Below are 13,156 nucleotides of genomic sequence, written 5' to 3'. Positions count from 1 at the left end.
AGAAACATTCTGAAGAGAAACAAACTGGAAAGCTACAATATATTGAGGGTGTTATTGGTCACATTCGATATGCATCCAATGTGTGTGACACAGGGGGGCTTGCCAGTAGGTGACAGATATCTCAGTTTACTGGCTGGTCTGAATATTCTGGTTAAACTTGCAACTGTAATATAGAATCTGTTGTGTATGGATGACGTAAATGCAACGAATGTGAAACAAAGTGAGTACTGTTACAAAATTATTGCACACAGACAGACAGAAAGACACACATACGCATTCACAAGCAGTGTTTGGGTACCTTTTGATTTCATTTCCCTCCTAAGAATTTCCAGAGATCCTGACCTCATTACTTTTCACCTGAACTTTTGCAATAGCCTCTTCAATTACTTCCCAGCTCCTAGCCCACCTTCCACGGCATGCAAAAATTACTATCACTAGAAGAGATTTAATCCCGTTACTTAAAATCTTCAAACCAAAATCTACATTCATAACTGTGGTATATTTAAGCCAGGCAAGGACATTTTGCTGCTTCTACTAAGTTAATAATTTATTATTCTTTCCAACCAATAGTCTTAATATGTGTTTATGGATTATTTATGTATAAGGAGGCTGAGCATCCATGTGAAAAGGGGGAGAAGAAAGCACTTAGCCTCCTTGCCATTATCACCCTCAGTTCAGCTCTGGTTCCAAACTTGTATACCTTATTCTGTCAAAAGAAAGTCCAATTATCAACCAGACCGACATTTTGTAAGAGGGAATTAGAATGCAGCATGGCTGCCTGGGTGAGAATCTCCCCTTTCACATATACTACCTGCATGAGTTTTGCTAAACTCACATGTAATAATTTCACTCCTATGTGCTTGCCCAGGAAAATGAAAACATATGTTCACAAAAGGGCTTCTATAAAAATGTTAATAGCCATCTTATTTATAATTGTACCAAACTGGAAAATAAAGTCCTAATGTTTCTCAGCAGGAAAATGAATAAACAAATTGCCATGCATTCACACAATGGAATACTACTCAGTAATAAAAAGAACAAAGCAACATGGATAAATCTCAAAAAGGGGACATTAAATGAAAGAAACTAGGTGCAATATATATATATATATATATATATATATATATATATATATTATTGTATACATTCTTTTATATCAAACCAAATACAGTCAGAACTACTTTATAGTGAAAGGACAGATAGTGTGTGTGAGCAAGAACTAACTAGAAGGGGCATAATGGAACTTCCTTGAAGATGGAGATGTTCTTAATCTTGTGGTGGGAGTAGATTTCACAGGCATAAACCGTTGTCAAATCTATCCAAGTGAACATATAGGGTGCAGGTGCTTCATTTCATGTTAATTGTATCTCAGAAAAAAGGCAGTTATGAGCCATTTATTGTTGCTTGAAGGTATTCCTTTGAGGTATCATCCCTTGTCCCAAGGAGCTAATCAGTTTTCTCTGCTAACACATTCAGAATTTTTTTTTTCTGAGACGAATCTCAGTAAATATGCTTTTCTGTACCACTTTTAAGGGACTATATGTCACACTCTGGGCTAAACTCTTCCTCACCCAGACATACATTCATTTAATACTCAAAATCCTATGAGTTAGGCTCTATATTCCCAATTCACATGAGTTAAAATGAGGATAGAGCAATGATGTAGATTAGCAAAAATTATACAGGTATAATTTCCAATAAATTACTAGCACCCAGTGAGTTTTCACAGCTCCATGTAAATGAACACATCGAGCAACTACCCAGTTAGTGCAGCCCTAATGTGGCCCCCATAGCTGAGGACACCAACTAACTCATCCCAGCCTGCCATTCTAGTTTCATCTCTGACATCACTCACTACAAAACCTGTATTCATTTCAGCCACAAAGAACTGATACTTCCTGGGCATATCTTTGCAATTTATCCTGTGTTGCATACAGAGCATGACTGCCTGGGGGTAATTTCCCCTTTCACATTCACTACCTGTGTGAGTTTTGCTAACCTACATCATTGCTCTACCCTCATTTTAACTCATGTGAATTGGGAATATAGAACGTAGCCCATAGGATTTTGAGTATTAAATGAATGTGTGTCTGGATGGCGAGGGGTTTAGCACAGAGTGTGACATACAGTCCCTTAAAAGTGTTAGTTATTAAGGGGTGTCTGGGTGGCTCAGTAGGTTGAGCATTGGACTTTGGCTCAGGTCATGATCTCACGGTTCATGAGTTCAGGCCCTGCGTCGGGCTCTGTGCTGACAGCTCGGAGCTTGGAGCCTGCTTTACATTCTGTGTCTCCCTCTCACTCTTCCTCTCCCCTGTTCACACTCTGTCTCTCTGTCTCTCTCTACCTCTTTAAAGTAAATCAACATTAAAATTTTTTTAAAGTGTTAGTTATTACTATTTCAATAATATTATTTGTGCTTTCATACATTTGTTCTTATTTTAGAATTTATTATTTATTATTTTCCATCTCATTTACTTTATTCTAAACGATTATCTTCTTAGCTTGGTTTCTTAAAAAAGGGAACTTACACTTTTTTTTTAAACAAAAGCGAAGTTTGCATGGAACATGGAATCATGCAAATGGAATCATATTCATGGAAAGTGTTTTGAGATATTCTTGATTAACTTTTTTAATTCACAGGACAAGGTTAAGATTACTATGAAAGCTGATATTCGGTTTCCTGGAGTTCTGTTCACATTACGCCTTCATGCTAAGATTGTCATTTCTTGAAATACTCATTTCTTGTATTTATTTTAGTATTACTGTTAATGGCACAACTGAGAGAATGAAATGCCGGGTGAATATTTGCTTTGTCACCCTGGCGGCTGAATCAACAGTCCGTCTGCTCACAATTTTTCCAAGATCTCAGTCTATAGATTTTCTCCTCTGTCTGCTTTCTCCCCTCCCTCTCTCTCATGCAGAACTTTGTTTGTCTGTTTATTTTGAGAATGTTTATTTTGCAATATAATGGACAAATATCTTAGTGGTAACCATTTCATATGGAAGCTTAGAGGAAATTTGGGGTTGCCTATTGCTTTTTGTTCCTTTCTGTGTGTGTAACCATTTTATTGTGATACAATTTATATACCATTCCTTTGAAGTACACGAGTGAATGGCTTTTAGTATATTTATAGACCTATGCATCCATCTCCACAACAGTTTTAGAAAATTGTCATCACACGCCCTAGAAACCCTGTTCCCATTGAATGTCACTCTTCATTTCTCACCAGTATTCTCCCCCCATTTGGTCTCGGGCTCTGCCTATTTTGGACACTTCATATAAATAGTAATCATATCATAGAAGTGTTCTTTAAATTGAATATGGTTTCTTGCACTTAACATAATGTTTTCAAAGTTCTTTTCATATTGTCGTATGTATCAGTACTTTTTATGGCTGAATATCCCATCACATGTAGATGCCACATTTTATTGATCTATTCCTCAGTTAATGGGCGTTTGAGTACTTTCTAGTTTTTGGCTATTCTCACTAAGGCTGCTATGACATTTGTGTACATAAATTTTGGTGTGGACATACATTTTCATTTCTCTTGAATATATAAGTAGGAGTGAAATTGCTGAGTCATATGGTAATTCCCTCTGCTCAAATTCCCTACCTCTAGAATGCATGGTCATCCTTCAAAACCCATCCTTATTGTCACTTCTCCCTTCTCCCAACAAGAGTTAGTAAATCATTGCATTTACCTGCTTTCATAACACTTTACACATAAATGTATTGAGGGTTTTCTTATTGCTGCTATAATTGTTAGTTAATAAATCTGTCTTCTCACCCATTGTGAGTCTCTGTGGGAGAAAATAAATTTTGTTCATCTTTTTTTTCCCCCAGTAACTAGCTCATAGTTTTCAATGAATGGTCAAATAATTAACTGAGCATAAATGAATAATTTGTGCCTTAGTCCAGTTTAATAGTTTTTCTCCTCTGTCTTCGTTTTACAAACAAAGAAATTGGAGGTGAGAGAGAGTGATAGGATATTCATAAATAGTTCAAAAGCAGTTCATAAGAAGTTAACCTGAATTTTATTTATTTATTTAAAAAAATTTTTTTTAACGTTTATTTATTTTTGAGACAGAGAGAGACAGAGCATGAACGGGGGAGGGTCAGAGAGAGGGAGACACAGAATCTGAAACAGGCTCCAGGCTCCGAGCTGTCAGCACAGAGCCTGATGCGGGGCTCGAACTCACCGACCGCGAGATCATGACCCGAGCCAAAGTTGGCCGCTTAACTGACTAAGCCACCCAGGCGCCCCTATTTATTTGTTTTTAAAGTTTATTGATTTTTGAGAGACAGAGGGAATGAAGGGGGAGGGCAGAGAGAGAAAGGGAGAGAGAGAATCCCAAGAAGGCTCTGCACTGTGAGCATGGAGCCTGCTGCGGGTCTTGAACTCACCACCCAAGCCATGAGATCATGACCTGAGCCGAAACCAAGAGTCAGACACTTAACTGACTGAGCCACCCCAGTGCCCCTAAACCTGAATTTTAAGCCAGTTGTGGATTCTAATATCTGTACTTTTTTTTTTTACTATGTTATTTGCTGCATGATAAATCTTTTGTGAATGAGTAGTTGAGTAAATATGCTACTATAAAGATTATTTTTGTTTTAAATAGATCCCTTGGCAATATACAGTTTTAAGTCTCTCTGTTGTGCATCTTCAGTATTATGCTATGTTGGCCTGGGGATATATTTAGGAAGGAGAATTTTGCATGACACCCTTCAAATCACACTTGAAGGAATTTAGGAGCAATGTTTGTCCCAAAACACACTGCCTCTTAATGCTAAGCTGCATGGCATTTGTATGGACTAGCACATTAGGCTCATATAAAAAATTCCATAGCATTCTAGGCTTTAACGTACAGTGAGTTTTAAAGTGCTTCATATATTTATTATTATCACAAAAGCACATTGGATCTCCTGATTTGAGTGGGTTACAACAGTCTATTTGAAAATGCACGCTAATGATAGCTTTGTTGTGTGTAGAAATTCATGTGGAACACCCTCACTGTTGAACTGCAAAGCACTCCCAAGTTATAAACATCAAACTAGAGCAAACACTTTTTTAAAAGTGACAATGAAGTCACTGACAACTTTAAACAAGACACATTTATTATCTCACAGTTCTGGAGGTCACAAGTCTGAAATGGATGTCCACGGGCTAACACGGTGTTGGCAGAGCTGTGTTCCTTCTGGAGGTTCTAGGGGTTAATCAATTCTTTTGCCTTTTTCAGATGCTATAGGCCAACTACGTTTCTTGGCCGGTATCCCCTTCTACTATTTTCCAAGTCGGAATCACAGCACTTCTAAATCTCTCTTTGCTTTAGTTGCTTTCTTCCTTTACTTCATAAAATCTCCAATGATTACATTGACATTGTTGGTGTGTCTATCATAGTAGGATAGGAGCAAATATTAGCAATTTCTGTCTTCTTATGATATTAGGTTGGCCATCAGATGCACAGAAGAAAACTGATTAAATACTCTGATGATTGGATACACTGTTGCAAGACACGTCAGAATATTAGCTTTTGGTGAAATTCTTTTTTGAGCTTATTCTCTTAGGACTGTAAACTTCAGTCAAATAATGGGTGGCTTTTCCTCACCCATGAATCCAAAGCTATCATTTGTAAAGATGCCTTATTAACCAGCTGTTTTTACAGAACGTGGCTTGATGATACTAAATAGTTGGCTCCCTTCCTTTTCACCTCTTGATATTAATATTTCAGGCATATTTATGAAGGTGTTCTTGAACAGCTGGTGGTCTGAAACATCTCTAACTCAAATTTTAAATTTGTTTTAAAGTCTGCATATATATTTTAATATTGGAGGTGGAACAAGAAGAAAGCCAGAGAGAAAGGAGAAAGTCACAGGACATCTATAAAACACAGGGAACTCCAGGGTCTCTAGGAACTTGCAGAAATTGAAAAATAGTTCAGTCCCTAGAATATTGTATAATTCAAGAAGGATTTCAAGCATGCGAGAATATTAAAGAAGTGTTATAATGCATGTTTAAAAAATAAGGACCTTTGTAAAAAAAGATAATTTTATCTCCTAACACATTTCAATCATGAAGAGAAGGATTATAGGCCTTCTCTGCTCATTGGAAAGGATAGTGATGACAATGAGTGATGTTTGCCTTGGGTGGGGAAACAAGGGACTGGAGTCATATGGATCACACATTTGCTCCCCCTTTATTTAATACTTTGTTTGGATCCTTCTGAAGGAACATAATAAAAAATATTAGGCTTTGTTGAAAACATGTAGAAAATGTATTCTGAACATTATTTCTATTTTATTAGTGCCACTAAAAAAATAAATGGTGGGTTCTTCTGTTCTTCCAAGGAAGTTGACAAGTATTTTGCCAAAAATGCATTCTATTAAATGCATTCATAAAGATCATGGGAGAGGTATATTACCTCTTCTTATTATCATTGCTAAAATTATTTTATTAGGGCTACAGAAAATAATAAAACCAGCTTTTTCCTGATATGATTTTGTAAGGGCAAAGGACAACATGTTTCATTTTTAAAATATAACAATAAAAACCAAAAGCATAAACTGAAAAGGAAGAAAAACAGGCAAAACATTCTGGGGGTGGGGGAGGGAGCAGGCACCAGAATACATTTCATGATAGTTTAAAATAATGAAAAAGAGGATATCAAGTACAGCTCTGGGATAATATAAAAAAAAAAATACATGAAGGGTGCCTGAGTAGTTCAGTCGGTTGAGCGTCCGACTTCAGCTCGGGTCATGATCTCCCAGTTGGTGAGTTTGAGCCCCACTTCAGGTTTTGTGCTGACAGCTCAGAGTCTGGAGCCTGCTTCAGATTCCATCTCCCTCTCTCTCCCTCTGCCACCCCCACGCAGTCTCTCTCTGTCTCAAAAATAATAAAATTTTAAAAAATACATGAAAAATCAAAATACATGAAAAAATTTAAAACATGAAAGATCATGAAAAGGCATAAATAATTATAGGAAATGAATTTTGAAAAATCACAAATGTTTTAAAGTTTATTAATTACACAGATGTCAGGAATGACATATTTTGAGTATTTAGCAACAATACTATTCACGGATATCAAAATTTTGTATATCAAAGTGCAAATTAGGAGGCAAGGGAATGCATTTAATTACAAAGAATAAATCAAAAACATTTTCTTGGAACAGCGTATTCTCAGAATAATGCGATGGAGCCTCGATATTAATGTGAGGTAAATGGGACAAAATAGTGGTGGTCTGCTTCCAGAAAAGGCTACTGAAGGTCCTATCAAGGGGACAAGTGTGCAGAGAACAAGAGGCATAAAAACACAGGACACGTGACTATTTGAAGCAGGAACAAACAGAGAAACCTATTAAACTGTTTTTTTGTTTTTGTTTTTGTTTTTGTTTTTGTTTTTGTTTTTTTTTTACCAAGAATCAACTTGGGTTTATTTTCAAGAACATTTTACAAAGTTTTGCTTGGGTCTGTCTTTGTTTTGCTTTCAAAAAGTATATACTCTTATTTTTGGACTGCTGGACAGGTATGCCTGGATATTAGGTCTGGGAGCAGTGATGGGCTGCTAGACTAGCTCTCTGGAGAAAACAGATGCACAAAATGAAAACAACCCCAAGTTATAGAATTCGCCAGTTTAGGTGGTGTAAATTCTTCCACCATGGCTGATTTACAGCTACCAGTGTGATGTCACTGAAGGTGAAATTTGGAAGAGAAGCACAGAACTGGTTCTAGCCAGCTTCAGCAAAGCATTATTTGGAATGATACTGACTTTGTTTTCTAAAATGTGTCTGCATAACTATTGAGAATCATATTAGGAACTCTTTTCTTCTTCTCACTTTGTGCACTTCCAAAAACCTTGAGTGAAGACAAAGCAGTAGCAAGCATATCATAGGCAGTCAAAACAAGTGTAAAAATCCATTTTATACTTAAAGGATTAAAATTAGAAAATCTTTGTTGTCTTCTGTACCAGTTCTGTGCCTCTGGTAACCAACTCCGACATAGAATTAGAGGTGTATGAGACTTATTGGTGGGCGGGAGTACATCTCAAACTAAAGGGAAAGGAGTAGACTAGGTATGGAGAGCCTTCAGACCATCATGAAAGTCTATTGTCTTAGGAAGGAAAGAAGTTAAGAAGAATTGAGTAGGAAAAGCCTCAGACTACAACACAGCTCTGACAAAGTCTTGGCCAAGACACCCAATGGGGAGCCACAGAGCCTAGATTAACCATTAATGGCATCTCTTATGGGCTGGAATGGCCCATCTGTAGTTCCCACTCTGGGTTCAGTCATTGGCTAAAAACAGCCCATGCCTAGAGTAGCTTATTATGGCAGATACTTGCGATAGGCTGTCTTTGAAGGGACATCAGAATGGCATTCCTACAGGGCTGCCATACCCTCTTCCTCTAAGATGCAAAAATTACAAGGTCGATGGGACAGAGCTTTTTATCTTCTTTGTTCATTGATATATTGCCAGCACCTCAAATAATAAGTGGCATATAGTGGGTGCTTCATAAATATTCACTGAATTAATTAATTATAGACCATATTGTATAGCATAAACATGATTGAGTTGCATTTAGTTACTGCATTATAGAGATAACATATGTGTCTTCTGTCCTTGAGAAACGAACTCACCGTTTCTTAGGAAACTAGTTACACCATTAAAGCATCACTGTAATATTGTTTAAAGCCTATAACAGACTTATGAAGAACTTCTTGAAGAATGATAGAGAAAGCGAAGTCAGGAGAAGCTTCACACTGCAAGTGACTTTGATTTTTTAAATTACTTATTATTATCATTTTTTAAATTTATTTATTTTAATTCAAGTTAGTTAATGTACAGCGTAGTACTGGCTTCAGGAGTGGAAGTCAGTGATTCATCACTTACATGCAACACCCAGTGCTCATACCAGTCTTTAATAGTTTCATGACATTTATTTTAAAGAGAGAGAGAGTGTGTGTGAGCAGGGGAGAGGGGCAGAGGGAGACAAAGAATTCCACACTCGGGGCGTAGTCCAATGCAGAACTTGATCCCACTGCTCTGGGATCATGACCCGAGCCCAAATCAAGAGTCAGGGCGCTCAAATGACTGAGCCACCCAGATGCCCCAGTTTCATGAGATTTAGATACATGGATTTTTTTTTCTGAAGTGAAGGAAAAAGACTGTCTAAAACACTGCAAATGACCAGAAGGCCAGCCAACCAAGTTAATGGATCTCACAGTCTAGAACCAAGAGAAATCCTGAAGTTATTTGCTACAATGTGTGTTTATTTCAGTAAAGGAAGTCTTTTGGACACTTACAAGATTCCATTCCTCCTACAGCTTCAGTTCAGTTAAACCTATATTTGCTGGAAGCACCCCTGGTCAAGGGAAAAGATTTATGCATCTTACTTCTATGGGGAGAAAATAAATTAGGGAAAATTAAGAAGCAGAAGCTTATTCTGTCCATCCATCCATCCATTTTTTTTTTGTCTCCTCAACTATTAAATGCCATGTTGGAAGGTGTATTTTCATGTTTCCAATAAAAAATTCTACTATGGTGTTAATGTGGTTATGGGACCTCTTCCTGATTCTCTCTGTGCCATCTGTCCCTACCCTCGCTTATTCTCGGTTGTCAGGTATTTAGTAGTGACATTGGGAGGCAAAAAGTGAGGCTTCTATCTGGCCCAGCTGCTCGGGGTCAGAGTCACTGCAAGATTTAAGTTTTTCTATTCAATTATAACTGGGTTACTAGCATTTTCGCATTCATTTCATGGGTTTGTTCACTCATCCATTTGCTCAAGAAATATTCTGTATATAACTTCTGGACTGGGAGAAAGATTGCTAGAGGATCATAAAAGAAGTAATTTTTTAAAATGCTGGTACTGAAAATTTTGTGATCATAAAGCAAGATATTTTGGAATTAGAGTGGTTACAAGTATGGAAAATGACCAGGGCGAGGCCGTGGAAGGGAACATCTGTAGGGGAGTAGAGGTCTGCCATTGGTTGGGAGGCCTTTGAGGAATTAGAAGCCAGGGAGTTGGATGGTTGTCACCTGGGGGCTGAATTCTGCCAGGATTACGGTAGAGCATGGAGTCAACACAAAGTCTACATCAGGTGCAGAAGTAGGAGTCAGCTATGGATGAGGAGTGTTCACTGAGGTCTGTAGATGAGACCAAGAAAGAGGGGGGAAAGGATGGTATGTCCAGATGAGATATTCCTCAAAAATGATTGCTTTCGAGAGTTGGGAGCGATGATCAAGAAACAGTGGTCGAGATTGAGAAGGACCTAGATCACCCCTCCTGATTTCGAGGACTAGAAGAGAGAGCACCACCACGTGAGGAGACTGCAAAGAAAGCACATCCTTGGTGCAGGGCCAGGTATCAGAGTAAGACTAAGAAGTACGAAAACTGAAGTAACCCAACTTCGGTTGTGAGAAGTCCAAAGTTATTTAGCCAGTGGAGATAGAAGAAAAAAACTCGATTTTAATTTAGTCTTATTCTTTTTTTTTCTTTTTAATTTTTTTTTTAACTTAGTCTTATTCTTATTCACAGGCTGCACCTCCTCTGCCTTCACTGAAGTCTGAGATTTGGAAATGGTCAGGATCCATTATAGATTGTGGCCACAGTTACATTTGAGAGCAGAACTCATTTTGCCTCCCTTCTTATCCATGAACACTGGAATAAAAAATCAGAGTAGGACAAATAGAAATAGGAAAGCAGGCCTAATGGGAACAATAATATACTCATTTCTCCTTTCTCTTACTATGGTTTTATACACCTGAGATGGATACCTGTATTTTCTCTCTCTCTCTCTCTCTCTCTCTCTCTCTCTCTCTCTCTCTCTCTCTCCCTTTCTCTCTCTCGCTCTCTCTCTGGCAGGGGATGGGGTAGTGGGTATAGGAATACGAAAATTACATAAACTTGGTTCCTGCTATCCTAGTTTGTGAAGCAATTTCTCTCTGCATTGGTCATGCAAGGAACTTCTTGAAAACCATTTGCCAAGTTGTTTTAGAGATTAAAATGAGTGTTTTTCTTATCATTCACCAGAATATGGGAAAGCTAGTAGTTTTCAGGTTATGTTTGAGGAAAAGTGTAAAATAGTCTTCCTCCGATCAGTCTTTTTTTCACACTTTTTCTGTCTTTGGATGCCACTGCCCTTTCCAAGAACCCCATATCTTGTGGCTGCCCTTGGATGCCTAATCCCACTGCAGTGATCCACCCAATACTTCTCATTAGAACATTGACCTTGTTCTTTCCATTCAGTCAGAATCGTACCTACACAGTGACCCATTTTTTTGATTATGTGCCGTGTTATCCTCAGAGGGTTTTTAGCTGAGACATTTAAATTCAAATGAAGGAATTTTCCAGCAATCAAAGTGTTAGGGAAACAGGATAATATTCCTTAAGTTAGAACATGAAGACAATTGCTTACCACATACTGCAGCCTCCAGTAGGATTTGTCATTACATAGGATTTGTCCTTTATAGAGTGAAGCCAAAGCCCCTAAACTTCATGATTACAGAATTATTGACAAAAGCCCAGAAATCAAGGAATCGCACAAAATACTTGCTGAAATCTGCTAGACAAAATGTGCCATTCTCGATCCATGCTATTTGGCTAGGGCATTACTCACCAGAGTAAACCTTGGATGTAAGATCCAGTCAACAGCATATCTCAGACACAAGAGGCAGAGTTCTTGTCGCTATGGAGACAACAGAAAGAGAATACCATGTCACTGTCCTTGAAGACTTCTGCTACAACAGAAATGAGTAAGAATATAAAACCTTGCTCGTACCCTCAACACCAAGTCCATATGAATGTAGTGAAAAGTATACTACGTGAAGGCATAGCTGAGCAAAAGGTGATTTTTCAGGTCATGTAGCTGGCTACTTACTGTCGTGTCTGTATTAATTTTCTTCTAAAATCCACCCTCTTTAACTAAATGTGGTGGCATTTATTCCCTCTGAAGTAGTTTGGATATTGAATAAAAAGTTATAATAACTATAGTTCAATTCGTGTGTTGGTATTAAAGAACAGAAACATCATTCACGTATACATTCATTTCCACATCCATTCATCCATACTTTATTAATTATATTTTCAACTAATTTTTATTCAGGGATCAGCATGGGTCAGCCTTTGATAACGATGGTAAATGATATGTAGTTCTTCCCCTTAAAAGATACCCAAATCTAATTTATCAATGAGTGAAGGCACTAACTACAATTGTAAGAAGAGAGACTGTAGAGTCTAGTATGCTAGTAGTATAAACTTGACCAGTTAAGTTAGATGCTTTATAATTAAGTTTGTTGTAGGTGATACGGGTATTTCTGAGAATAAAAAAATATACGCACACGCAAAAACACACACATATTCACCTGCGGAAAAATAATAACTCTTACTGATAACACTAGGAACTCCAGAAAGCTGACTGTCAGAGAAAACCAGAGCTGGATAGTAGTTAAAGGGATGGAAGCAGATTTTAATCAGAAACTATTGCAGTAGAGGAAGAGAGACCTCAGTATACAACTGGGCTCAATCCAGAGCCCTGAATGGACTAGTGGAGATTTCTAATCAAGGAGTAGAGTGGATGGAAAATTACTAAAAGTAGACATTAGGGGTAAAGGTGGGATTCTGGGTAAACTGACTTAACAGGATTCTTGCTGAAGGCTGCCAAGGTGATTAGATGCCATCTGGGGGATGATGGAGATGAAGAATTTGATCAGATATCAATGGCGATCAGATATCAAGGGTGAGAATTCTGGCTAAGTCAACTTGGGAGGATTCTTTCTAAGACCAGGCAATGCAAAGACGAACAGGGAAGTCCAACAGTAGGGATCTAGAAGATGGCTCAGAATATGAAATTTGGTCAAGAAGAGACAGTCTTTGTCATGACACAGCTCCAAATGGTGCCCATAACTGTGCAACTTAAACTAGGTGGAAGAATGAGAAAAAATCAGGACACTTGCTGGTATAGAAGAATTGATGGGGTTTTCAGAGGCTTAGATTTTAGTACTGACCTTTATGTTAATAGTAAGCAAATCCACCTGTTTAAACCTCTCTGGCACTTAGTTTCTTTATTTGTAAAATGCAAGGATAAGACTCAGCGGTATTGAAAGAAATCTAAGATGACAATAGAAAGCTCCCAAGTAGTCTGTCGTGGTAGGGTGATATCA

At 37.8% G+C, this 13,156-nt stretch overlaps 1 long non-coding RNA gene across 1 annotated transcript in view; it reads right to left on the bottom strand.

Annotated features, from left to right (window-relative positions):
- Positions 1-13,156, bottom strand: part of LOC124507733 (uncharacterized) — a 283,917-nt gene that overhangs the window by 71,275 nt on the left and 199,486 nt on the right. Inside the window, exon 4 of the long non-coding RNA XR_006961116.1 lies at positions 11,614-11,682. This is a non-coding gene — a long non-coding RNA (uncharacterized LOC124507733). The remainder of the gene's footprint in view (positions 1-11,613; positions 11,683-13,156) is intronic.

Source organism: Lynx rufus, unplaced genomic scaffold (assembly GCF_022079265.1).
Source record: "Lynx rufus isolate CCGP_SWC_20201006 ecotype Redwood Valley unplaced genomic scaffold, mLynRuf1.p SCAF_12, whole genome shotgun sequence".
Classification (NCBI taxonomy): Eukaryota; Metazoa; Chordata; class Mammalia; order Carnivora; family Felidae; genus Lynx; species Lynx rufus.
Note: the sequence above shows the minus strand (reverse complement) of the source record. Positions and strands in the feature narration are given on the sequence as shown.